The 27,406-nt window shown below is 39.1% G+C and overlaps 1 protein-coding gene and 1 pseudogene across 3 annotated transcripts in view; one reads left to right on the top strand and one right to left on the bottom strand.

Annotated features, from left to right (window-relative positions):
• Positions 1-27,406, top strand: part of FAM168A (family with sequence similarity 168 member A) — a 187,707-nt gene that overhangs the window by 65,735 nt on the left and 94,566 nt on the right. The window lies entirely within an intron of this gene.
• Positions 2,756-3,080, bottom strand: LOC112315914 (cyclin-dependent kinase 2-associated protein 1 pseudogene; annotated as a pseudogene).

Below are 27,406 nucleotides of genomic sequence, written 5' to 3'. Positions count from 1 at the left end.
GTTTTAGTAAATTGCTTCCTTTTCACCTCAGGTTTTGGCTCTTGGATAAGCCATCTGCTTCCCAAACTCAATTTTCCTTTACCACCAAGGACTTGCAGGCAGTTGGTCAAATGGAGAATAAAAGCTTTCTTAAATTAATGGTCATTTTGTAAGAGTGGGAAGGCCTCAGGGAGGGAGATTGCATCTGCTTATTGGAATTCATTTGTGATATGTACCTGGCTAGGTAGTATTTTTACCAGGGACTCTGCTGGGCCTGGCTGAGGAGGAGATAAAATTTTGGAATTGAGTTCTGTCAGCATGGGTTTGGCTATTTCTATCCTTGCCAATATCAGCTAGGTCTTCAAAGAGCTTGTTGGGATTGCTGCTGTTGCTTCTTTCTTTCTCTTTCTTTCTTTCTCTTTCTCTCTTCCCTCTCTTCCCTCCCTCTCTTCCCTTTCTTTTCTTTCTTCTCTTTCCTTTTTTTTTTTTTTTGGTACCTGCATCTATTGTCCAAGTTTTCCATCGGCGCTTTGTTTTCCCAGGCAGTTGTTCTACTCAGTGAGTGGCTTCATGTAATGCAGTTCAGCAGAATGATTTCAGTGAAGATTCAGTAATGAATAACATAAGGGAAACCTAGTGTGAGGTAGTGGAAAAGCCTTGGTAAACCCATAGACATCAAAGCTGAAATCTCAGCTTTGCCTTATACTTGCTTTATGATCTTGGGTAAATCATGTAATCTCTTTGAGCCATAGTTTTTATCTCTGAAAATGGGTATATAAATATCTGCTTTGTTCAAGGTTGTGGTGAGGATTAAGTGAGAAACTGTATGGGAAAGAATCAAACATTAATGGTGCTCATTAAATAATTCCTTTCTATCTTTCTTCCCATCTCCTTAAGGAGTGTACGTGGGGAACTCAGATATGTATACAAGTGATTGTGTGTGTGTGTGTATGTGTATTAATTTAAAGTAACTCTGAAAAGTGGCTGGAATTTGCCATGGTCATTGGGAATTGGGAGGGTGAGGGCTTGGTGTGGATGCTTATCTTCCTTGAAACCAGGCTGAGAGATATACTCTTACAAGGTAACATAACACAGTCTTTGTTCTTTTAAAGAAGACCTTAGGAGGGAAAAGAAAAAAGAACCTGGTGGTGGAGGCCTTGTGATACTGGTTTACTCAGGGGGACCATTAGTGTCTCTGGTAGCTAATGGTATCTTAGAGACAGAATGACCTGCTTCCCAGTTAACTGAAGCAGGACCTGGAGTTTACAAGCATGAGAACTGCCTTTTAGGAACAGTAAGTACATAGCTTGGAAGGTTATAGTCAGTAGCCCCCCAGCCCCAATTTGTTATGTCATCACCAAATGGTCTTTTCCAAGATTCAAATCTGATCATCTTTGCTGTTAAAACTCTTCATTGTTCCTGGTTGGTGTGGCTCAGGTGGTTGGAGCATTGTCCTGAAAACTGAAAGGATGGGGGTTTGATTCCTGGTGGGCGCGTGCCTGGGTTGCAGGTTCAGTCCCTGGCCAGGGCACGTGCAAGAGGCAGCAGCAAATCTCTCTCTTGCATTGCATTTCTCTCACTCCTTTCCCCCCTCCTTTCCTCTCTCTCTAAATATACATAAATAATTTTTTAAAAAACTCTTTAAGTACCATGTTTTCTGTGAAGTTCTCCCTGGCTTCTACAGGTGGGGTGCCATAGGATGAGAGGCTTCCCATTCTAGGGTTCACCTAGAATTTTGTACATACAAAACTCTTTAACTATATGCTGTAGCCTTCGTGATTAGTAGACAGAATGATGTCTCTTAATGCTTTTGTTTATGATACATTGGCTATTTTATTTTAGTGCCTTCTTTAGATACTTAGTTTATCTATATGTATTCACAACAGATACCTTTATTTTTGCTAATGAAAATAAATAAGTTTCATTACATCAAGTAATAAATACATACAAAAATGCAAACAGTGTTAGTCATTTTCTTCCAGATCAAATTACAAGAAAGGCAGCACTGAAGTCTACACACAGCCTAAGGAAAAATTTGAGGGGTCCTCATTAAGTGAGGTTTGGTCAGTTGCATTTTCTTTTCTGTTTATAACTTGTGCATTTTAAAAATTGACTTCAGCTCTGACCAGTGTGGCTCAGTTCTTTGGGCGTTGTCCTGCAAAGCAAAAGGCCACCAGTTCGATTTCCCTGTCAGGGCACATGTCTGGGTTGCGGTTTTCTTCCTGGGTCAGAACTCTCAGGATGCATACTGATAGACAACCCATTGATGTTTCTCTAGCTTTCTCTCTTGCTCCCTTCCCTTAGGAGCACTAAGGGAAGCACTAAGCACTAAGTCATGCAAATGCTTAAGCAAAAAAATAAATAAATAAATAAAAATGAAGTTACATTAAGCAGAATCTGTACTGTATGGCCATGGAGAACCAGGGACCAACTAAACAAAGTGTGCTGTCAGTATGTACTAAAAATGTAACCTTAAGAGCTATATTAGTTTAAGAAGAGAAACAAAGGACAGTTTGAGTAATATAAATATATTCAAAAGAGAAACAATGATATCTTTGAAACAAATTGCTATTGGATGTGAGATAGGTAGCTTATATGTGTATCTTTTGAATCAATGCTAAAACAAAGAAACAAACAAAAAACACCAACAAAAAAAACCCTGTGTAGTCCTAACTATTTAAAATACAAATCCTAATCAACTGCAAAATCTCTTATCCATCTTAGAGACATAGGTTCAGAACCTAATGAACCATGGGAGGGGCACAAGGAATAGAAACTAAACTGTTACCATTTTGAAACAAATTTCAGATGAACTGTAACTTCTTGGAAGATGGAAAACCTTCCATGCTAATGAGGCAACTAGGATCTGGCATTCTGTTCCATTTAAGCCAAGCACTTTCAAACCAGTCCTCTAGCGTTAGTCTTTTCATCCCACTCTTGCTTCCCACCTCGGTGGCTCTGATCTCTTTCCCCAGTTCTTCAATGTTGTCCAGGAGTTCTGTGTATTTGCTTTGGGTCACCTGGCTGTTCCCAGTTCGCTTGGTGTAGCCTAGAGATGCTGCCTCTTAGTCACTCAGCAGCTGGTGGTACTGTGAGGACATTGCCGTAGGTGGAGGTCAGGTGGGCATGTGCATGGTCAAGTTTGGTTTGTAAAACATCCCCCAAAAGTGGTGGGGTGCATGGGGCCTGTGGGTGTTGATGCACCAGTCTACGCACCGCCCAGCTCCCGTACAGTTTTTGTTGTTGGCGGGGCTTGGACTGCACCCCACAACAGATATCTTTAAAATTAGAAAAATAAATGCAGAAATAATGCAGTACCTTGCCAGACTTAGCGAATTATATTTTATTATACCTCTTATCCATGATTAAGTGAATACCCCATCAATAAAATGAATTATTAGAGCTGGTTATCAGGTTGATGGCATAGGTCCAGCTGGTCTGATTTTTAAATCATTGGCAAACTTTGGTCAAGAAAAGCATAACTTATGCTTTCTTTCTCTCTCTCCTTTTGTTATGCTTTCATTCAAATAACTTTTCATTTGGATCCTCAAGTTTCTTCTGATATAAATAGGCCTGAATTGTGTTTTTCGTTTTTCTTCTGATATAAATAGGCCTGAATTGTGTTTTTCGTTTTGGAGCATTCCCTAAATGTCTGGGGATCTTTGGTGCCCTTACTTTTAAATGGGATACTAAAAAGCTGATTGGAAATTTTAAATACTGATTGTTGAGCTCACTGTATGGTCTGCCTGGGCTATTTGTGGGACAACAACAATGTCATTATTTTTTATCTTTCCACAAGAGTGGGTCGGGTTCTCTGAAAGGATCCTCTGGTCACCTTCCTAGAGGTCATAGGACTGGCTGCCACTGGTCTAGGAGCTGAATGGGGGAAGAAGACTGCCAGGAGGCCCTCAGTATTCACTCACTTAGACTCTTTATTTTCAGTACAGTACCCCTGCCTTCAACTGTGCCTGCTATTCACTTTTTCTAGAGATCCTCTATTTTACCCTTTCCAGAGGAAAAGAAAACCCAAACGTAGAGCTACCAGTTTCTGAACTTTGTTGGGGGGAGGGGAGGTTACAGGTTAAATTGTTATTTTTTAATTTTTTTCACTGCTGGCTTAGTAGTTATCTTTCTTGGATCTGATAAGTCAGTTACTGTTCATTTGCTTTCTGGCTTTCAGTATTTTGTGGCTATTGGTCTTCTCCATTTCTCTTTGTTTTTATGGTTTTATGCCTTATAAAAAAATCAAAAGTAAGGTCTGAAATACATTATATATCCCCCTTTTCAGAGTAGACAAAATATTATTTAATCTTTTTTGGGATTCAAGTTCATTATTTTGAACATCGGTTGTTCTGCCTCTGTGTTGCACTGATGCCCATGGAGCTGTTGGTTCTACACTAAGAACTTTGATACACTGTACTTTAGAACGAAAACAAAAGCTAAGGCCACCTTTTTGATGAGCGCTATGTTTTTTACATTTGTGCGGATGTTTTGGAATTACTGTTTCACATTTTTTTTCTTGCTGTTTGTGAAATACAACAAACAATATTGTTCTCCTTTCTTACTTTGTCACTTCCCACCTAAGCATATATGGGTGCTCCCAAATTACTGAGTTTATTAGATCTGTTTTTTAGGGAAGCATGAGGCCCTGGGGACTCTACTAGTAGCGAAGTGTGAAGAATTGAAGACAGTTATTTTGGCTTTGAAGATGTAACCCTAGTTCTCTGTTCCAGAATGACAAGGTTATTGGATTGCTGAATTCTGTAGAACTGAGGCATTATAATAAAACTTCATGGCTTGTCAAGTAAATTGCTTTCACCGGAATCGTCTCCTTTTTTATTTTAAGCTTCACAGTAATTCTACAATGTAGTAGGCAGGTAAGATTATTCCTGCTCCATAGGTAGGGCAATTTGAGGTTCAGAATGATTAAATGACTTTTTCCCATCACGTAATTGAGTGGTAGAGCTCGGCCTAATGTCAGGTTATCTGACTCAAATCTTAGTGCTCTGTCCCTTCTCTGTTCTGTCCCTTTGTATGTGTCCTAAGATTAGAGTTCAGTGCAGTAAGGAGTAGTCCTCATTTGATCCTTACAATTTGATCCTTACAACCAACAGTGGGATGGTTATATTTTTCCTATTTCCCACCTCAGGAAATTGAAGCTCAGAGAGATTAAGTGACTTGTTCAAGGTCATCTGGTAAAATAAAGGTGGCAGAATTGGAACTCATTTGCTTCCTTTGACTCCAAATCCTGCTCTCTGATTGCAGTACATGATTCTTCCTCTTTAAATTTGATTTGAGCTGCCTAAAGAGAAGATATACCAGCCACATGGATATTAAGACAGCAATAGTTTGAACTGTTAGTAAACAGCTAAATCCTCTTCCCTAGGACGATTTCAGCTGATTGGAATTCTCAGGCTCTTTTTCCATTTTACATAAAGGAGGAAGATAAAGAACTGTTGTGTTTGGACTTGCAACAAATTTTAATTCCTTTAGTGGAAGCGCTTAAGTCACACAGTTGCATTGCCAGTTTGGCACAAGGAAAATACTTAAAGCTCTCAAACAAAAATACTTAGTTTCTAGCCTAATATTCTGGACCCCAGGAGAGATTCACCATGAATCAGGGAATTTTAGGGCTTTCAGATCCATTCATTCTTAAGCTTAAAGGCTGAGTTTGCCTAGACAGTTGAGTAAAATAATTCTGTATACATTTATTGAGCTCCTGCTGTCTACTGTGAACAATAATGGACACTGGGGAATATTCTGCTTAGGAATCTCATGGTCTAGTTGGGAAGGAACATAAAAATAATTACATTGTAGTGTAAGAAAGTACTATAATCGAGAGATACTCAAAGAGCACTGAACAGGGAATAATTAATTGTTCCCAGATCAAGGGAGGGGGGTGATTGGAGAAAACTTTACAGTGAAGGTGATGATTGATTTGTGTTTGCAGGATAGGTCAGCTTTAGACAGGGAATGAGGGGCACTGTAGGCATAGGAAACAGTATGTGCAAAATTTCAGAAATATGAAAGAACCTGCTGTGTGAGGAAATCAGTGGGAAGCTTGATTCAGCTAGAACCAGAGAGTCAGGTAAACTAGGCCTCCTCTCTCTCGGCCATGGCTCTTCAGGCCTCTTCCAGTTATGCTGTGCCAGCATCTGCGCACCGTGGGAGTATTCTTACTTATATGCAAGTGTTCTCTGAAACAGGCTGCATCTCCTCTCCAGTCTTGCAAGCCTTTCTTCAGAGCTTAGTTAGGATAATTATACTTTCCTCTAAAAAGCTTTCCAGGCTGATTCCTGATACCTCTCTTCTTCAAACTCCCGTTGCCCTTTGTAAGCCAGTGCCGTTCTCTCCTGAGTTAAAGTACTAGCAAGTGTTCATCTGTAATTTGTTTCTGTATTGCTTCCTATTCTGGAAGGTTTCACCAGTCATGGTATTTTTGATTATGCCCAGGGTGGAAGTTTATCGTTTGATTACTTCTGTTTCTTAAGCCTAGGTTATAGGTTTATTTTGAAGTTTTTTAACCTATTCAGCTCCGGAATCCTTCAGTTTAGGGAATAAAGTGTGGGGAAATGAAGCCCTCTAGGAAGCCTTTTCTCACCCTCCCAGAGCTAGTAATTCCTTTTTTGTCTTAGTGCTGGTCACCCTGCCCTAGAACTCTCTCTCTCCCTGCCCCCCCCAACCAGTGTCTGTATCCCCTACTGGATATTGGCCCCCTCGAAGGCCGGGATTTGGTAGTTTGTCTCTTGTGTTTTTCAACTGCCAGCATAGAGTCTGGACACAGAAGGGTTTGGTGCATGCGTATTGTTTACCGAGAGTCAGGACCCGGGAGTTCCAGTGTCCGTTCTACCACTCTGTGACCGTCAGTAGATCACTTCCAATCTTTGAAACTCCTGTCTTCTTATCTGTAAAATACGGAGTCTGGACTCGAAGACAGGTATCTCAGCACTTACCCTGCTTAGTTAGAGCAGTCAGGGTGCAGCTGAAGCAGTAGAAGCTGCACTAATAATTTGAACGGGTAAGATTTAATACAAAGAATTGTTTAATATCACTGATCATTAGAGAAATGCAAATTAAAACCACAATGAGATATTGCCTCACACCTGTCAGAACAGCTCTCATCAATAAATGAACAGACAACAAGTGTTGGTGAGGATGTGGAGAAAAAGGGAACCCTAGTACACTGTTGGTGGGAATGCAGACTGGTACAGCCACTGTGGAAAACAGTATGGGAAGTCCTCAAAAAATTAAAAATGGAACTGTCTTATGACTCTGAAAGTCCACTTCTGGGAATATATCCAAAGAAACCCAAAACACTGATTTGAAAGACTATATGCACCCTTGTGTTCATTGCCGTGTTATTTACAATAGTCAAGATTTGGAAGCATCCTAAGTATCCACTGGTAGGTGAATGGATAAAAAAAGTGATGATACATTTACATAGTGGAATACTACTCGACTGTTAAAAAAAAGAGGAGGAAATCTTACCCTTTGCGACAGCATGGGTAGACCCGGAGACCATTATGCTAAGTGAAATAAGCCAGTCAGAATAAATAAGTATCATATGATTTCACTCATGTGGGATCTAATGAACAAAATAAACTAACAACAACAAAATAGATAGAGAGCAGGCTAACAGCTATTGGGGTCTGGGTGGGTCTGGGTGGGGGAGTGGAGGGATACAGCAAAAAAAGACCAAAAAAAAGGAAAGCAAGTCATGGACATGGGACAACAATGTAGTGATTACTGGGTTGAGGGGCTGCAGTGGGGGAGGCTAATGGGGAGATAAATGGTGAAGGGCGGAGACTTTCCTTGGGGTGGTGAACACACAATACCGTGTACAGATGATGTGTTGTAGAATTATGTACCTGAAACAGGTATAATTTTTAAAAAGATTTTTATTTATTTACTTTTAGAGAGAGGGGAAGGGAAGGAGAAAGAAAAGGAGAGAAACATCAGTGTGTGGTTGCCTCTCATGCGGCCTCTACTGGGGACCTGGCCCGAAACCCAGGCATGTGCCCTAGACTGGGAATCGAACCGACGACCCTTTGGTTCACAGGCCTGCACTGAGTCCACTGAGCCACACCAGCCAGGGCAAAGTATGATTTTGTTAACCAGTGTCATCCTAATAAATTACATAAAAAGGAAAAAAATGTGAAACATTAAAAAAAGAGTTAACTAGGTAAAAAGTAGTTAACTTCTAAAAGAGGTAAAAAAGAGAACTCTAAGGTATAATAGGGTGGTAACTTCAGAAAACGACTACCATCAATCTCTAGGGCTGAGGGGAAAGTGAACAAAGGAAGAATTTAGAAGCTTAAGAAAAGAGAGCTCCACAAGGGACTGAGATTCAGACCTCTGAGGAGAGTGGATGGCTGTCCCAAGAATGTGCTGCTTGATGCTGTGATGAAGAAGAAACTGGCTGGAAGGCAGTCACCTTAGAATTGGGAGAGCCACTGTGCTGAAATCTACCACATCTTCTTGCTGCCTCTTAGAAAAACCAAACCCTGGAAAAAGTCTCTTCTTTCTCACTTAGCCTTGTAGTCTCCTTCCAGCAGAACCTATCTGAACCAGCTAGGAAAGGAGAAATGTAGTCTGCAGAGTCCAGTCCAGTAAGTATCACAGAGCAGGGCAATGAAAAATTGGTTTGGAGCTTTAAGGCAAAAATTTGTAATTTGTGTATTACAATGATATGTTTTGCTATTTGTCTTCCTCATTGCACCGTGAGCTCAGTAGTGGCTGATGTAGTGTCATATTTGTTTCTGTATCTGTATTATCCCCAGAGAGGCCTGGCACTACAAGAGTTGCTCGGCAAAATACAGTTCGAATGAAGAAAAGTCTCTACAATTGAGAAATGTAAGTGTTTCTCTAGGTTGGCTTAAGTCTGACTATCTTAGAAGGGATTGCAGTCAGGCATTCTCTGTAGCAGTTGAAACCTTATTGAATGCCATTTGTCTTGTGCCCATCTTGTACATAACTTGCATTAGGTGCTGGAGTGAAGACAGTGAAATAGCCCTGGCCAGGTGGCTAACTTGGTTGGAGCGTCATCCCATACACCAAAAGGTTGCAGGTTCGATCCCAAGTCAGGGCATATACCGTATTTTGTCTTGTATAATGTGCACTTTTTTGCCCAAATCTTTGAGGGGAAAAATAAGGGTGCGCATCATACATGGGTAGTACTAATTCTGTATCTATATGAATGTTTTTAATACTTTTATTGATGCTTATGCATTAAAAGTGTAACTCTAGAAAGCAATAATGATATCTGTATGCAAAATAAGTACCCTGGAACACAATAATTGATTTTGTTTCTAAATATAAGTAAATAAAAAATTGAACTAAAAAATTAAAATGAAAGATTTTTTTCCTGAAAGTTTGGGCTAAAAACATGGGCGTGCATTATACATGGGAGTGCTTTCTATAGAGCAAAATATGGTACCTAAGTCTGGATGCGTACAGGAGGCAGTTGATCTATGTTTTTCTCTCACATCAATGTTTCTCTCTCTCTCTCTCTCTCTCCCTTCTCCCTTTCCTTCCTCCTTCTCCCTTCCTCTCTCTCTCCCTTCTCCCTTTCCTTCCTCCTTCTCCCTTCCTCTCTCTCTCCCATCTCCCTTTCCTTCCTCCTTCTCCCTTCCTCTCTCTCTCCCTTAAAAAAAAGTATATCCTCGAGTGAGGACCAAAAAGTATACTCATGTGATATTAATTACATCCCCTTCCCTAAAGTATGAAAATATGAATTCTAGGGTAGGTACATTTTGTAAGTATATTCCTCAGAAATTTAGTTCATTTTCTTGTAATAGTATCTTCTGTGCAATTTAGTTCATTTTCTCACTAAAGACCATTGTATTATCCCCATTTTATAGATGGAGAAACTGAGGCCCAGAAAGGTTGAGGGACTTGACCAAAGTTATATAACTAGTAAGTGCCAAAGCTAGCCTAGGTTTGGCTGTTCTAAAATTTGAACAGGGCAACATCCTCTTCCTTTCTCCCAACTTATGAGGGTAAGCACAGAGTTTGTGTTAGCTGATGGAAGTAGAAATCTAGAATTGATTTGTGTTTCTGGCTACTTGGGCCTGGGCAAGTAACAACAGAGCAAAATAGCAGCATTTGCAATGATACTGTTTGCTTATAATTGCCACTTAAAATAAGCCAGTTTGAGCCTGAGTTTCAGAAACCCTATTTGGGAAGAAGTTGCTATCTGACTGCAGGGTATTACTATCTATCTATCTATCTATCTATCTATCTATCTATCTATTTATTTATTTATTTATAATCTGGCACTAGCGGCTTACAAGAGGCCTGTCCCACTTTCTAGGGTCTGAAACTAGATAGACCACTTAATTATTATCAGGAAGCAAATTTATGAGGCTGGTGTATTTGTTGCTTCTAGGCCAACACACACAAAGCTTTTAAATAAATTATTTAGGCTTGAGAGTCAGTTATTACTTTCTCAGGTCATCAGCCAGGCAGAGCTGGGGACGCTGATGTTTGTCTCATTGCTTGAAGGGTCAGGGTTTTGCATATGGCCCAGAAGAGATACTGTTAAGAGAAAAGCTTTGCATTAAAAGCATTGGAAGAGGCCAGTAAATCAGAATTCGCTAATCAAATTATTCAGCTGGTTATTTTGTGATCTTCTGGGGTGGCCACTGGGATTGTCTGACATGGGCATGTGATTTCGTCAGGAAGTGAGAAGCCCTGGGATTGGTGGCACCTGTCCTTAGTTTCTTTTGGTGCTATCATTGACGCTTAGGAGAGTTACTACCTTCTCCCGTGATTTTCCTGGCAGTAAACGCTGCTGCTGTGCTGCTTTTGAGAAATGATGACGTTTATTCTTTGGAAGGAACTGATGAAGAAGTCTGAACATGTCATTTATTTTTAACTACATACTCAGTAGAGTTGAGCTCTTTCAGTTTGTGAACAGGAAAGGTAATGTAGTGGAACTAGCGTGGGTTTTAAGAGCAAAACCACCTGGGCAAAGCCCCATTGTGCTACTTTATGACTAAATAGTTATCATCCTGTTTGAGCCTTAGTTTCCTCACATTAAAATGACAATAATGATAAATAAGATTGACAATAATCGCGATCCATGATTTAGGGTAAGTTTGTGAATTTCTCTGAACCTCACTTTATTGATCTGTAAAATGGAGGCAATAATTCCTCAGTAATAGGTTTTGGTTTGTAAAGAAACTGGCTAATGTAAATAGAAGTGTCTGTTGGGCTGCCTGGCGCATAGTATTTGTGTATGTGGAGTGTTAATTAAGTTCCTGTGACTGTTCTTAGGAGATCTGAAGGGAAAGGCTCCTGAGGGCAGGATAGTTCCTGGGGAATGGGTCAGGGCTTATTAATAAATACTCATTGATTAATTTGTTCAGTGGGGGGCTCTTGTCATTTCCTTTATGGGCAGTTTTATTTGGTCTGCTGGTGTTCTTTCTGCTACCAGTCATGTCGACGTTTCCCCTGAGCGTTTCCTTCCCAAGCTGCAGTCCTGACTGTGTTCTTCCCAGTTGCTCTCTGTAGAGAAAGCAGAGTACAAAGGCCGAATTGTGGTACAAAACTTCCAGTAGCTTGTATTTCTGGGTCCATTGTTTTGTATACAAGACTGAGGAGGGATTGTCAAAGGCCTTTAAGGAGGTGTGATTGAGCTGTGTTTTGCTATTTCTTTTTCTTTCCTTTTTTTTTTAAGTTGTGGACATGGAGTTTAATGAAGAAATAAATTAATAATTAGACTTTATAAACATAAAAACTACTCTGTAAAAGAATGTGTTCAGAGACTTAAAAAAACATGCCACAAACTGGGAGGAAATCTTTCCAAAACACATATCTGATAGAAGATTTCTGCTCAAAATACACAAAGGACTCTAAAACAACCTCATTAAAAGCAAGTAAAAATCTCTTTTGCTATTTCTTTACTTTAAGCCAAAAAGGGTTGGCCAGTAAAAAAATGTTTTATGGACCAGTAAACTAGATGTTCCTGCAAAGCTGACTTGTGATCTCTACTTAGCCTCTTCAGGCAAGAGACTGGAGCAAGTTTGAATTACAACAGTTCTAGTTCAAGCATTTCATTTCTCTTTTCATCACACAGTTATAGAATCCTTTGAGATCTTCAAAAGCTGAAACACAGAGATGAGTAGACTTGTTTAAAGTTATATTGTAAAACCAGACCTAGATTTCTTCCTGTTAATTCTCTTCCTGAAGTTCTTTTGGACAAGTAGCTGTTTCCTTCATAGGATGTTTAGCCAACAATAAGCAGCTAATTTTTGAGAATACTCTTGTATTCCTTCTCATACATACTGCAAGATTGTAGTGAGCTGTAAAGTTTACAAAGTTCCTTCATGGCCAGTGCCGCTGTTTTCCTCACAACACTTTTGTGAGATAAGCAAGTTAAATACTCTTAAATTATTTTTGGTTTAGTTCTTGTTTTTTTAATAAACTGATGAGGAAATTGAGGTCCAGAGAGGGGAGGTGACTTGTTCAGAGTCATATAGTGAGCCAGGGGTAAGCTTAGAATTAGAACTGAAGAGCAAGAAGGCCCCCCCCCTTTTTTTTTTAGGTGTTTGCTGATTACTGGGAACATTGTCACACCTTGCTAACACTGGATATTATTCTTTACAATTTTTGCCAATCCAATGAGAGACAAATACTTCATTGTCTTAATTTTCATTTCCCTAATTACTAGTGAAGTTAAATATTTTTTAATGTTTATTGGTCATTTGTAATTCTGTGAATTTTGCATCATTTATCACACATTTTCTGCTAGGTTGTCTCATCATTTTTGCGGGGGGGAGGCGGGTGGTGCTCTTATTAAGCATATTAGGGTTACTCATCTTTTGATATATATGCTGCAAATATTTTTTGATGTTTTATTTATAAAACTTGGTGCTTTAGCAAAACTTGAGCAACAAAGAGAAAATTTCTTTATGTTAGGGTAACCATTTTAAAAATAGCATACTATTACTACTATTGAACATTTACTTTATGAGTTTTCCAAGAACTTTCATATTTTTTCTATCTTTTGTCCTTTCAAGAGCCTCATGAGGGAGCTTGTGATTTAAAAATAAAATGGTTATAAAATATACATCTTAACCTTCTTTTAAAAACTCCATTGAAATGGAATAAAACTAGTATTAGCTCACAAAGGCTAAGAGAGTAGACGACAGAGGGAAAAGAGGGACAGGTGATGAATGACTTGGTGGATTAGGGAAAGCAGAAAACCACAGCTGCTGAGGGAGTGCGACCAGGAACAAAGCCATTTTGTGGTGCAGCACCCTGGAAATCCCTACATGTTGGAGGGTCTTGGCATCTTGAATGTTAGGATGAAAGGGGAGCCGAAAATAGGAGTTCAGAGGTTATGTAAGGAAAAATCTTTTATAATAAAGATCCTTTCTTTATTTCAGCATAACTTTGGAGTCTTATTCTCTAAAGAAATAATATCAGAGAGGCCCTAGATTTGGAAATACCAACTTTAGCTGCGAGTGGAAGAGAGGTGACATTGTAAAAACAGATTAAGTGAAGGTCTCCATCCAGTTCTTAGCTTCTAGATATAGGTAGTCAGGCTTATCCTCCTCAGGTGGGAGATTGGAGGATTCCTCTCTGAGAAACTGACTCACGGACATTTGAGGGCCTCCTCAGTAAAAAACTGGGTTGGCATTTTCTTCCGAAACAGCAAAGCCTAGAAGTCGTTAACATGCGCTGCTGCCTATACAGTCTATCTGTGGGTACCTTCCTCTTAAATATCAAAGACTAGACAAAGATCACCCAATGTTCTAGAAAAACCTCTAATATGAGTAACAAATCAAAACAAACAGATAAAATGAACTCTATCCCCAAAAGAGAGCAGGGGGAAGGGAGAGGACAAGAGAGACAACACAGAAAGGCAAAGAAAATAGGGAAAAAAACTCAGAGAAGTCTTGCCTAAGTGGAACAATAATAGGGCCCTATAAAAAGGGGAATGATCAGAGAACAAGAACTTGTGGACCCTTAAAATATATCAGAAATAAAGGATAAAAACAAGTAGAAAACAGAAGAAAGAAACAAATTAGAGGATCAGTTTCAGGTTTATTTAAATTTAAGAAAATTGATCTAATTATTTTTGACAATTTTCCTTCAATTCCTCTAGTTTTTTCCCTTTAAGTTTCTGGGTCTCCTAATAGTTAGATGTTGGATCACATAGTGAAGGACATCATCAGAGAAATAATGTAATTTCCTAGAATTTAAGTACACATGTGTTTAGGTTGAAAACCCCATCGAGTGCTTAGTACAAGGAATAAAAAAAGAAACATATCATCATGAAATTTCAGAACACTGGGTAGAATGAGAATATCATAAAAGCTTATGATATTAAATTAATGGGTAACAAAGGCATTGGACTTCTCAAAAGCAATATTGGAAGCTAGAAGAAAGAAGAATTGCCTTATATTCTGGGAAGAAATTATTTCCAGCCTAGGATTCTATACCCCATCCAAACTAACAATCGAATATGAATGTAGGAGGGAATAAGACATTTTCAGGTCTTTCAAAAGATTTCCTTATGTATGCTATTTTAGGAAACTTGGTAGTTTGATGAACCATAATGGATAGAAAAGAAAGAGGAAGGCCTGGGTCCAGGAAACAGGGTATCCAATATAGAACAGTGAGCAGAAATCCTAGAATGATGGTTGAGGTGCATTGCAGGACCACGGCTGTGCAGGAGGCCTAGAGACTAGAGAGAGTGACCATTTTAGAACAGAGGTTGGAGTTCTCCAAGAGAGATATTTTAAAGAAAAGATAAAATGAAATCAACAAATTATCTGACATATATGACCACATTAAGGGGACCCTTAACTCTATTTTGGAGAATTTGGAGATGAATTGGGTAAAAGGATATTAAAACCAGGCAAATTAAAAATAAGGCAACTCTTAATTCTAGGAAAAACTAGAATTCTAGTTGTCCAGGAAAGGCAGTGTAGTCATAGTGCACTATGTATCTTAGCTGTGAAAATCATAAAATAATGTAAACTGTGAGTATTTTTCAAAACATTTTATTTTGGAATAATTCTAGAGTTTTAGGATGTTGCAAAGATAGTACAGGGAGGTCCTATATACCCTTTATCCAGTTTTCTCCAGTGGTTAGATCTTAAAACTATAGCACAGTACCAAAACCAGGAAGGTGACATTGGTGCAGCATGTTATTTTACCACATGCATAGGTGTGTGTAACCACCATAGTAATCAGGAATATTTGGTTTCCCTCATGCTGTTCCTTTGTGGTCAGAGCACACCCTCCTGCCCCCTAGTCTCTAACTCCTGACAACTACTAATTTGTTTTCCATTTGTATAATTTTGTCATTTCAAGATAAGTATATAAGTGGAATCATACAGGGTTATGTGTGACCTTTTTTTTTTTCATTCAGCATAATGCCCTTGCGATCTACCCAGATGGTTGTGTGCTTTAATAGTTCATTCCTTTGGATTGCTGAGTAATGTTCCATGGACTTGGTATGTCCTAAATATTAATTTAACTAAAAATTGTGATGCAACTATGTTAGTGGAAGTATGTGCACATGTGTATGGGTGGCTGTAGAGGTGATGATCGTGTTATAAAAGAACAAATCCTCATAACAGAAAGATGATAGTGACTAAAGTTGACAAAAAGCCAGTATAAGCCTTTTTTATTTTGAAATAAAGAGATAAATACTAAGAGAAAGAGCTAAAAGTTGAAAATGATTGCCTTTGGGAAACAGAAATCAGGAGTGAGGTAGGGAACTGCTGCTTTTTTGTTAAAAGCCTTACAGTACTTACGATATACGTATGAAGTAAAGGGTAATTACCATACATGGAAATAAGGCCAAGAGAAATATGGACCTAAAGTTTTAGCATGAGTAACTAGAGAAGCCAAGACTTCAGCTCTGGCTCTCTGACTCTCTGACTCTCACCAGTGCCCTTTCTGCCCCACTCTGCCTTGGAGGGTTTGCTGGTTATGTTCATACAAATGCTCCCAACAGAGCCCTCTCAATATTTTTTACATTGGTTGTCATAGCCTCTGCATCTAGGATGCTGCAAAGTGCCTGGCATAGCAAACAAGAGTCCTAATGACCCAGGTTCATGCTGGGGTAATAAATAACCATAAAACTGTTTTTTGAAATGCCAGCTCGACAGCCATGTACCTTTTCTTTCCTTTTGATGGACTAAGGATAGATCTTTTTTAGGAATTGCACAGAACCATATATATACACACACACACGCACACACACACATTTTTTTTGTCAGTTAAAAAATTGAATGTTGGACCCTGACAAAATATCCCTGGTCATAAGAGAGGGAAATCATGACCTAGGTATGGGAGTCAAATAACTTGAACCCAAGCTATTGCTTCATTACTTTCTTTTTTATTTTTATTTTTTCTCTCTTCTACCAAAGTACAGTAGGATTCCTTCCTTTCTCAACTGCAATTTCAGCTTCCTTGAGATTTCCCTCTTTGACATCTAGTGATCCCAGATTTCCTGTGCCACAGATAAAATCTGCAAATGATTTATCCCTCATCCATCAAGCATGAGAATTTTCAGTGAGGAATGCTATTGTCCAGTGCTGGAGAATTATTCTTTGCCCTAATGTACCAACTACAAGATTCAAACCCAGAATAAAGGCCTCAGGATGTGCCAGTGGTCTAGTGGTGTACATCAAATACTGGGTTACCCCTTCCCTACTGTTACTACCACTGAAGCATTCTTGTCTGCAGGCATTAGTCGCAGGCTCCCTTGGTTTTCTTTGCTTACTGGTGAGGTTGCTATGTGGTTGTTTTAGCCAGTTAGAGACTAATTTCCTAGTTCTGATGATGAAAACAAGAGCTCAGTTATTCACTAGAGAAAATGTCATGACTAAATATGAGTGAAAACAAGAACAGAGCTTTATTTCTGTCTCCTGCCACCCCTGGACTCAGTTGGAAGGAAAAGGGGGGAGGGCCCTTAGCCTGGTGAAGTGCTCACGACCAGAAGGTGGGTGGGAATGGGTGTGTCTCAGCTGTCTTGTTCCTGAGGAGCAGTCCCTTTAGAGGGTTCCACAGGTATTGCAACAATAGTACAGACACGAATATAGGGGTATCTGTCATTCACACTGTTCTGGAGAAGGGGCCAAAGGGCTCCTTCTTCTACAATTCTCACCGAGAGTGCAATCAACATTCACAGGCTAGATTGCACAGGCAGAAAAAGCCACCAATCCTTTTGAATTGTAAGACTAAAATCAATCTTATTATGAAAATAATAGCACATATATTTCTTGAAACTTCTGTACCATAAAAAATTTTACCAGCTCACTTAGAGTTGGAACTTACTAGTTTCAGCCAGTGTAAGAGACACTGCTAGACCAAAGAACCTTGTTAAAATTTGCTGGTAGGTCCCAGGCCTGTGCGGTGGTTTTCTGGAAACCATTACCCCAGTAGTTTTCTTCAGCTGATTACTTCAGTTGTCTTTGGGTGCAGGGACAGATGTTTGACAGTAGTGTGAAATAATCTGTAAACTTCATTTCTTCTTTATCAGGAGCTTGACATCTGATAAGAGGACAGATTCTTTGGGCAGGGTGTGTAAGGAGCCCCCTAGGTGTTCTGGATTCTGTAAAGGGGACGGGGTGCCCTGTGGTGACAGCCTTGATCATTCTCCCTCTTTAAGGACTGTGGTTTCCGTGAAACATTTTGAGATGACTGCTAAAAAAATTAGGTCATATCAGGCATGATTTATGAAAGGCACCATTAATGAGGCAATGAGAGAGTCAATTCTGTCTTTCTGTGTCCTGAAATTTTAAAGAGGTTAATTACAGGAAGGCCTTCAAATCATATGTTCCTTTGTCTTGGAAATATTCCCATTTTTGAATAATGTGCTTGTTATGTGACTACGTTTAGTCATATAGTATTCAATATCAGTACTCATTACTTGAGTTCTTTTGTTCTATATTAAACTTATATAAATCTGGTTTTTAAATAATATTTAAATTATAATTTTAAGAGGTGACTCCCCTGATGTGCTGTGATCACAGAGCTATGATTAAACCAATACTCTTGCTTCAAAAATCTGTGCTCTAGTTTTCCTGCTGCTCTCCACCGTGTTCCAGCCACATTCATTGGCTCTCAGTTCCTCTGGGAGCTTATCAAGTTCTTTCCTGCTTCAGTGCCTTTGCCCATGCTGTTCCTTTCCCTAACATGTTTCCCCGCTCCTCCCTCCAACATGGCTAACTACTCCTCTGTTGTGATTGTTTAAATGTCACCATTTTGGAGTGTTCTTTCTTGTCTTGCCATTCTTGAGCAAATCTCTATGTTTGCTTCTTTATGAGCATCTCTTACACACTGTAATTATAGGATGTATTAGTCTGTCTCAACTGCCCTTTATCTCTTTCCTCCTCTAGAGCATAAACTCTGAGGACAGGGGCAGTGGCTGAGTGGTTCATTATGGTATTCTCAGTGCCTAACAAAATGTCTAAAAACTGACTCATAGTAGGAATTCCTAACAAATATTTGTGAATGAAGGAGCCTCCTCTTTTTAGGGAGCATCCAGGAGAACCAGGCAAAAGATGAATGGCCATTTTTGGCTTAGCTTTGGCAGTCACACAGCATTACTCCCACTGCATCCTATTGGTTGGGCTAGTCCAGCTCAGATACATGGGGAGGAAAATTAGACTGTACGTCCTGTTGGGCTTGTAACAATCTTTGGAAAATACAGTGTTACGAGAGATGGTTCCTGGCTGGGTACTGGATATCTTCCCTGATAAATGGATGCAGCTCTTGTGTTCTACTCTCTAACATCCCTGGATAGACATCCCTGGAGTATAGAGAGTCAGAGGTTCAGATCCTGCTTCTATTAAAAAATTTAAGCGGTTCCTTCATTTATTCAGGCTTTCAACAAATGTACAGGCATACCTTCTTTTATTGTGCTTCACAGATATTGTGGTTTTCACTCTCCGCTGCAAGAAGATTACAACTCACTTTAATATGATATACTCACTTTATTTAACGGTGGTCTGGAACTGAACCCACAATCTCCCAGATATGTCTGTACTTTGATTTGGCCGTTGCATTAGACACTGAGAATGCAGTAGTGAACCATACAGCCTCTGCTCCTGCCCCCAAAACACACAGTCAATAAATGGAATCACTTGAACTCCCCACTCTTTCACCTAAACTGTTGCCTTAAAAATAGAGACTTTATTTTCTTTGAGCAGTTTTAGGTTTATAACAAAATTGAGAGAGAAGTACAGAGATTTCCCATATACCCTTGCCCCTCCACACGAATAGTCTCTCCCTCATTATTGATATCACTTACCAGAATGATACATTTTTTACCATGGATGTACTTACATTAGCACATTATAATCAACCAAAGTCCATAGTTTCCATTAGGGTTCACTCTTGGTATTGTACATTCAGTGAGTTTGGATAAATACATAATGATGTATGTAAGTCATTATAATATCATACAGAGTATTTCTTTGCCCTAAAAATTCTCTATTCTTCCTGCACTCCCTCTTTCCCACAACCACTTATCTTTTTATTGTCTTTTATCCTATTGCTTTTTCCCAAAATGTCATATAGTTGGAGTCATACATTATCTAGCCTTTTAAGATTGGCTTTCACTTAGTAACATGCATTTAAGTTTCCTCCATGTATTTTCATGCCTTCATGGCTCATTTCTTTTTAGCACTGGATGTACTACAGTTTATTTATCCATTTACCTACTGAAGGGCATCTTGGTTGCTTTGAAGTTTTAGCAATTATGAATAAAACTGCTCTAAACACCCTTGTACAGTTTTGGGCTTAGATAGTTCTCGGCTCCTTTGAGTATGATTGCTGGATCACATGGTAACACTATGTTTAGTTTTAATACAAAACTGCCAAACTATCTTCCAAAGTGGCTGCACAATTTTGCATTCCCACCAGCAAAGTGTGAGTTCCTGTTGCTCCACATCCTCATCATCATTTGGTGTTATCAGTGTTCTATATTTTGGCGGTGGTAAGGTGGGTGGTGGTATCTAATTGTTTTAACTTGCGTTTCTCTGATGACATGTGATATGGAACATCTTTTCATTTGCTTATTTTTCGTCTGTATATCTTCTTTGGTCAAGTGCCTGTTAAGGTCTTTGGTCCATTTTTTAATCAGGCTGTTTGTTTTGTTGTTGTTGAGTTTTAAAAGTTCTGTCTGTATTTGGGATAATTGTCCTTTATTAAACATGTCTTTTACAACTATGCTCTCCCAATCTTTGGCATATTTTCTAATTCTTTTGATAGTGTCTTTTGCAAAGCAGAAGTTTTTAATTTAAATGAAGTCCAGCTTCTCAATTATTTCTTTCATGGGTAATGTCTTTGGTGCTATGTAAAAAGGCATCACCACCCAAGGTCATCTTGGTTTTCTCCTATGTTGTCTTCCAGGAGTTTTATAGTTTTGTGTTTTACATGAAAGTCTGTGATCCATTTGAGTTATTTTTTTGTGAAAGGTGTATGGTCTTTGTCTAGATTTGTTGGGTTTTTTGCATGCAGATGTCCAGTTGTTCCAGCACCATTTGTTGAAGAGACTGTCCTTGCTCCATTGTATTACTTTTGCTCCTGCATCTGTACTTATGTGGATCTATTTCTGGGCACTCTGCTCCATTCCATTGATCTAGTTGTCTCTTCTTTCATGCCATACTGTTCTGATTACTGTAGTTTTACAGTAAGTCTAGAAGTTGAGTAGCATTGGTCCTTCAGCTTTGTTCTTTCAAATTGTGTCGACCATTTTGGGTCTTGTGCCTCTCCAACTAAACTTTAAAATAAGCTTGTCAATATCCATAAAATAACTTGCTGCAATTTTTATTAGGATTGTATTGAATCTATAGATCAAGTTGGGAGCAACTGATATCTTGACATTATTAGGTCTTTCTATTCCTGAACATGGAATATATGCTTATTTCTTTCTTTCGTTTCATTCATCAGAGTTTTGTAGTTTTTCTTATAAAGATCTTGTACATATTTTGTTAGATCTGTACCTTAGGTATTTCATTTTGAGGTGTGCTAATGTAAATCATATTCTGTTTTAAATTTCAAATTCCACTTGTTTATAGTTAGTATATATGTGTAGAAGAGTGATTGACTTCTGTAATTAACCTGGTATCCTGCAATCTTGCTCTAATTGCTTACTAGTGTCAGGACATTTTTTTTGTCAGTTCTTTCGAATTTTCTACATAGATGATCACTTCACCTGGGAACATGTTTCCCTTGTCTTGCTTTCTTGCACTAGCAAGGACTTAAAAGGAGTGGTGAGAGGGGACGCTTTGCCTTGTACCTGATCTTATTGGGAAAAGTTTAAGTTTCTCACCATTAAGTATGATGTTAGCTATAGGTTTTTATAGTCTTTATCAGGTTGAGAAAGTTCCTCTCTTTCTAGTTTACTGAGAATTTTTGTCACGAGGCTATTAGATTTTGTCAAATGTTTATTCTGCATCTATTGATACTATCAGGTGATTTTTCTTTTTTTTAGTCTGTTGATGGGATGGACTATATTAATTGATTTTTGAATGTTGAATCAGCCTTATGTACCTGGGATGAATCCCAGTTGGTCATGTGTATAATTTTTTTAATACTTAAAAAAATTTGATTGGCTAATATTTTGTTGAAGATTTTTGCATCTATGCTCATGAGTGATAGTGACCTGTAGTTTTCTTTTCTTGTAATGTCTCTGTCTGGTTTTGATATTAGGGTAATGCTGGACCCATGGGATAAGTTAGGAGCTATTCTTTATATTTTTATTCTCTGAAAGAGATTGTAGAGAATTGGTATAACTTCTTTCTTAAATGTTTGGTAGAATTCACCAGTAAACCCACTTGGACCTGGTACTTACTGTTTTAGAATATAATTAATGCCCTGGCGGGTGTGGCTCAGTGGATTGAGTGCTAGCCTGCAAACAGAAGGGTCATCAGTTTGACTCCCAGTCTAGGGCATATGCCTGGGTTGTGGGCCAGGTCTCTACTAAGGGGCACTTGAGAGGCAACCACACATTGATGTTTCTCTCCCTCTCTTTCTCCCTCCCTTCCCCTCTCTCTAAAAATAAATAAATAAAATCTTTAAAAAACATGAAAAAAGAATATATTTAATTATTGATTTAATTTCTTTAATAGATATAAAAGTATTCAGATCATCTATTTTTTCTTGTGTGAGTTTTGGCACATGATGTCTCTCAAGGACTCTATTTCATCTAGAGTTGTTTATAATATTCCTTCATTGTCCTTTTAATTTCCACGGGATCTGTAGTGATTGCCTCTCTTTCGTGTCTAATATTAGTAAGTTGTGTCTTCTCTCTTTTTTTCTTATTCTGGGTAGAGGCTTATTGCTTTTATTGGTCTTTTCAAAGAACAAACTTATGATTTTGTTGATTTTTCTCTATTGATTTTCCGTTTTCAGTTTTCAATGATTTTTACTCTAATTCTTATTTCTCTTTTTCTGCTTACTTTGGATTTAATTTACTCTTTTCCTCCTAGTTTCCTAAGGCCTCGTGCCCTTTTTAAAGGCATGTATTGTTAAATTGAAACCCATACTACAAAAAAAATTGTTCCAAATCTTCTATTTCTGTAATGGACCCCAACATGAATAGCTTGTGCTTCCAATCTTATGTTGAGAAAGTACAGCTTTATATTAAAAAATACTCAAGGTAATATCAGATATTTCAAAAAGTAATTGGTATGCCTGAGCCAAGACCAAGGTTTTGCAGCATATGTAAGAGACACTTTTGAGTTGTTGTTTTCCCCTGATCTCTTCAAGAGACAGAAATATTTATTTCTGCATTTTGGAGTGTACCTTCTTCAGAGAACTAATGGGCAAGCATAATCCATCGTGACATTTTTAAGGCTCTCCCCACCACAAATAAACACTGTCCTCTAACTTTATATATAGCATCTATTTCTGTTTGGTTTAGAAATCTGTGAATTGGAATGGTGAAAAGAACAGTAGCCTCTAGCAATCAGGTGACCTAGATTCTAGACTAGCTGCATGAAGGGTGAGGGTGCAGTGATTGGGATGGGGAGAGATTGTTTACTACTCAGTTGCTTTATTTATTTGTTTTTGATTTTTTTATTTATTGATTTTTAGAGTGAGAGAGGAAAGGAGAGAGAGAGAGAAACATCGATTTGTTGTTCCACTTATTTATGCATTCATTGGTTGCTTCTTGTATGTGCCCTGACCGGGGATTGAACCCACAACCTTGGTGTGTCAGGACGACACTCTAACCAACTGAGCTACCTGGCTAGGACACTACTGGGTTGCTTTAAAAAAAAAAAGAAAGAAAGAAAGAAAGAAAAGAAAGTATGTTGACTCACTGGCTAACCTTGAAGGTACCTTACACTCTAAATTTTCTGTGACCGCATGCTCTTGCCTTGTCTAAGCATCCAGAGATCTGTATTTTTTAGAAATAATTTATCATTATGCTTGTAATCATTTGTTCCATGTTTGTCTTCTCTGCTAGATGGTATACTCCATGAGGGCAAGGGTCATGTCAGTCTCTCATTGCCAGGCACATGGAAAGCCCTTAATGCTTTTGGATGGATGACCCATTTCCTACCATGCAGACTTTCTTTAAAGTACTAGAGGCCCGTTGATTCACTTATAGACTCAAAGACATTTATTGCTGAGGCACATGATCTTTCACCTGGAGGCCCTCAAAATCTTTTAGAGGAGCAGGGCATGGAGAAAAAATTATAATACACATTTTAACAGTATTTAATTCCAGTGGTAATTTAAAAATTAAAAATTACTTAAGTTTATTCTGTCATGGTATAAGGATGGAGAGGTGTTGATCTCAAGGATATTCATTTTGAGATAAGTGTTAATGACAGTCTTAGTTTATCAGGCACTTTCTCAACCATTTAGCCATTTATCCAGCCAGTTAGCCGTTGTTTAATTCTTTCCAACAATCCAGTAAGGTAAGCGGTACTAGTGCCCCATTTTATAGATGAGGAAATTGAGATCAGAGCGGTTAAACAACTTTCTTTAGGTAACACAACTGGTAAAGGACAGAGCCAGAGCACATTTAGGTCTTTTGGCTACAAATTCAGAGCTCTTGTATGTTATGTTGTGGGTTGATTTTATAAAGCTCTGTGATGTCTCCCCAAAGGGCCAGAATTCCTCATACTTTTGAGGAAGATTTAAGAGGATTCTAATTTTTAGAACTCAGCCAAAATGCCAACTTTCATGGTGCCCCGAACACTGCGGCTTTTTTTGGTTTTGACCACATAGACTCCTATTAGAGTGTCTCAGCCAACCATCAGGTTCAGACTCACAGTTTCCCCCCAGAGGCAGTTGCATTGTGCTGGGTGATTTCACATACTTCATTTAATTATCAAATCATCTCTTGAGGAGACATTGTTACTACTTTCATTTTAAAGATGAATAAATCAGGGGCCAGTGAGTTCAAAATAACTTAGCCACAATAGGAAGTGGCAGAGTATAGATCTGAATTCACATATCCTGGGTTTATTTCTTGTTATATTTATATTAGTCAGGACAGGCAGTACTGTGCTGTGGTAGTTGCCCACAAGATTTCAGTGACTAATATAACAAAGATCTGTTGAATTCTTGCCCATGTGAATTTCACCGTGGGCCAGGCGACTCTAGAGGGCAGTTGTCCTCCAGGAAATGATAACTAGGGTATGTATGCTGCTTCAGTCTTACGATGCCGCCATCCCGACATAAGAGACTTCCAGGGTGCCTTTGCCAGAAAGATAGAGAGGGAGTGGCTGAGGGAGAGAGAGAAGGAGGGAGCTGAGCACTCTAGAGGGTCATAACAGGGACTCTTGAATATTTCTGCCTGAAAGTGAGACATGTCACTTCTGTTCACAGATCATTAGCACTGCCTAACTTCAAGAAGTCGGGGGACTTTGGGGGGAACTCGGTATTTAGTGAATATCTCTGCCAGACCGCTTCACAATAGATGCTTCCCGAGGGAAATTGCTTTTACATAGTATGTGTTTCCTTTCAGCTTACATCAAGGAGGTTTAGCATATCTGGCCCACGCTTCATACTGTGAGTGCCTTATGGTCAGGAATTAAATTAATAAACGAGCTTGCAGTTAAACATTATTAAACACTTGCTGTTTCAGGCCTTGTTTTCTTTCCAATATCTATAGCTTTATCTGTCTGCCTGTATTATAAGTAAGTAATAAAACTAGATAATACTAGATTTTAAGTTCCTAGAGGGCAGTAGAGAATAATGGTTAAAAGCACTGATTTTAAGGGTTAAAATTCTGGGTCTGCCCCTTCCTAACTCTCTGGCCTGCAACTCTTTTTTTAAAACAGCTTTATTAAAATGTAATTCATATACTATAAAATCTACCTTTTTAAAGTATACAGTTTGTAGTTTGTCATATATCCACAGACTGCAGCCACAACCTCTCTCTAATTTTAGAACATTTTCTTATCCTAAGAGAAATCTTGTACCTCTTAGCAGCCACTTATTCTCCCCTCCCCTCAGCTGCTGGTAAACACTAAACTACTTTCTTTCTTTATGGATTTGCCTGTTCTGGATTTGGGCAAATTATTTAACCTTTCTGGGGACAATGATAGCTACCTCCTCAGTTTGTTATAAGTGTTATATGGGAGCAGGAAAATATTTAAATGACTTAGAATTGTGTCTGATGTATAGTAAATACTATATGTTTGTTGTTTGGTTTTATTATTATGTTCATCATTCTTGTGATCACTATTTTGTTCCCTTTATAGCACCTAGAATAGGACTGGACACATGGTAGGCACATTTGTCCAATTTCCTAAAGCCCCTATTATGTGCCAGGTAGTGTTAGGGGATCTGGAATATGTTTTAAGATACTGTTGCTGTTCTCAAGCGGCTCACAGTCTCACGGCAGAGGCAGGTGTATAAAGAGTGTATACATACACTCTAACACAGGCCAGCCCTGTGAGGTGGGGAGTCTTGGGCTCAGCGATGTTAAGTAACTTACCCAGGATCCAGTAGGTAATAAGGAGTGGAGCTGGGATTTGAACCTGAATCTGATTGATTGCAAAACCTATTTTTACTATTTCTAATGCTTACAAAAAGAATGTGCTACTAGTTCTCTGAAGTTTGTAAGTCCTACAAAGCAGAAACTATGTTTTTGGCCAAAAGAGCTTGAGATTCAGTATGTAGTTTGAAAAATTCGACTACCAGAGTCTGCTGCTCTATTGCTCTCTCTTTACCTACTCTGGCGAGAAAAAAACACGAGGACAGAGAAAGCCCAAGATATGTCCTCAGCTCTGCAGGATGGGCTGTGCCCCATTTGGCTTTGTCCATTATCTCTCTTGCCAGGCTCCTGACTGGTACCTGTCCTTCTCTGGGCAGTGAGGCTCCTTTGTATGGGCAGGGACCTTGGGATGTGAATAGAGCGTTTGTGCAGAGCTTCCGGTGAATGAGAAGTATTCCTGTAGTTAGCCATGACCTCCTAGCAGCAGAAGCATTCGTCATTTGGCTTCAACTTTCACATCTGCCCCTTCAGGCTCCTTTGGATCTGCCAGTCACAGAACAGCTTCCATTGAATCCAGCAGGTTGTTTCTGGTTACATTAGGCTTTATCTGTGCCACTCTTTCGGCTCACCTACTGAATGGGTTAGTATTGTGGTTATTTTCCACAGAATGTCAAAGCAGGGAGAGTCCTTAAACATCCCTGACTAACCCCTGCTCACTTTGCAGAAGAAGAAAGCTGAGACTCACTTGGATCCCACAGATTCTGTGGCAGAGGTGAGGCCAGAACCCTGATGTCTTGACTGTAGGCCAGTTTCTCCTCTGCCAGGTTCTACCTCTTATTTTCCCACTCACATAACATCATAAGCTTCCAGAGAGCAGAGGTCATGCCTTATACACTTTATATCCCTTAGAGAGCCCAAGTTTTTAAGGTATGGCTAATAACCTCTCAGATTTGTTATCTGGTTTTACATATGACGGGTGTGTTGCCTTGTTGAAAGAGCTAGGTAGCCCTGGATGAGGATGTTGGCTAGGAAGTGATGACACTGGGGATTCAACTCAGATATTCTGAGTCAAGTTGTCCAGTCTTCTTTCCAGTAAACTATATCTGGATTGGTATGATTTTGACAGGGGAAAAACAGTTCGGACAGAGCCACGCTCCAGAGGCCGTGGATAGGTATTATCTGCACTCGGAGAGAAGCAGCTAGCCAGAGCACAGGTTGAATTAAATGAAGGGAAATGGGGGGAAGGCAGGGAGAAACACAGGGTGGAGGGGAGGTGATGAATGTGAGGAACCAAAGAGGACAGGTCACTTTAATGTGGGTTTTTTAAAGAAAGCTTCCCGGAGTTGGAGCCTTGAGCTGGGCCTGAAGGATTGTGAGGATTTAAATTCACAGGCATGACACAAGGTTTGTGGGGAAAAGTGAGCACACACTTTTCTTCTTCAAACAAAGTGACAAAGCCAAGCACCTGTTTAATTTGTCTAGAGCATTGTTGAGGAG

The sequence above is a fragment of the Desmodus rotundus genome, chromosome 5, assembly GCF_022682495.2.
Source record: "Desmodus rotundus isolate HL8 chromosome 5, HLdesRot8A.1, whole genome shotgun sequence".
Lineage (NCBI taxonomy): Eukaryota > Metazoa > Chordata > Mammalia > Chiroptera > Phyllostomidae > Desmodus > Desmodus rotundus.
The sequence above is the reverse complement of the archived record's forward strand: the minus strand, read 5'-3'. Positions and strand labels throughout refer to the sequence as shown.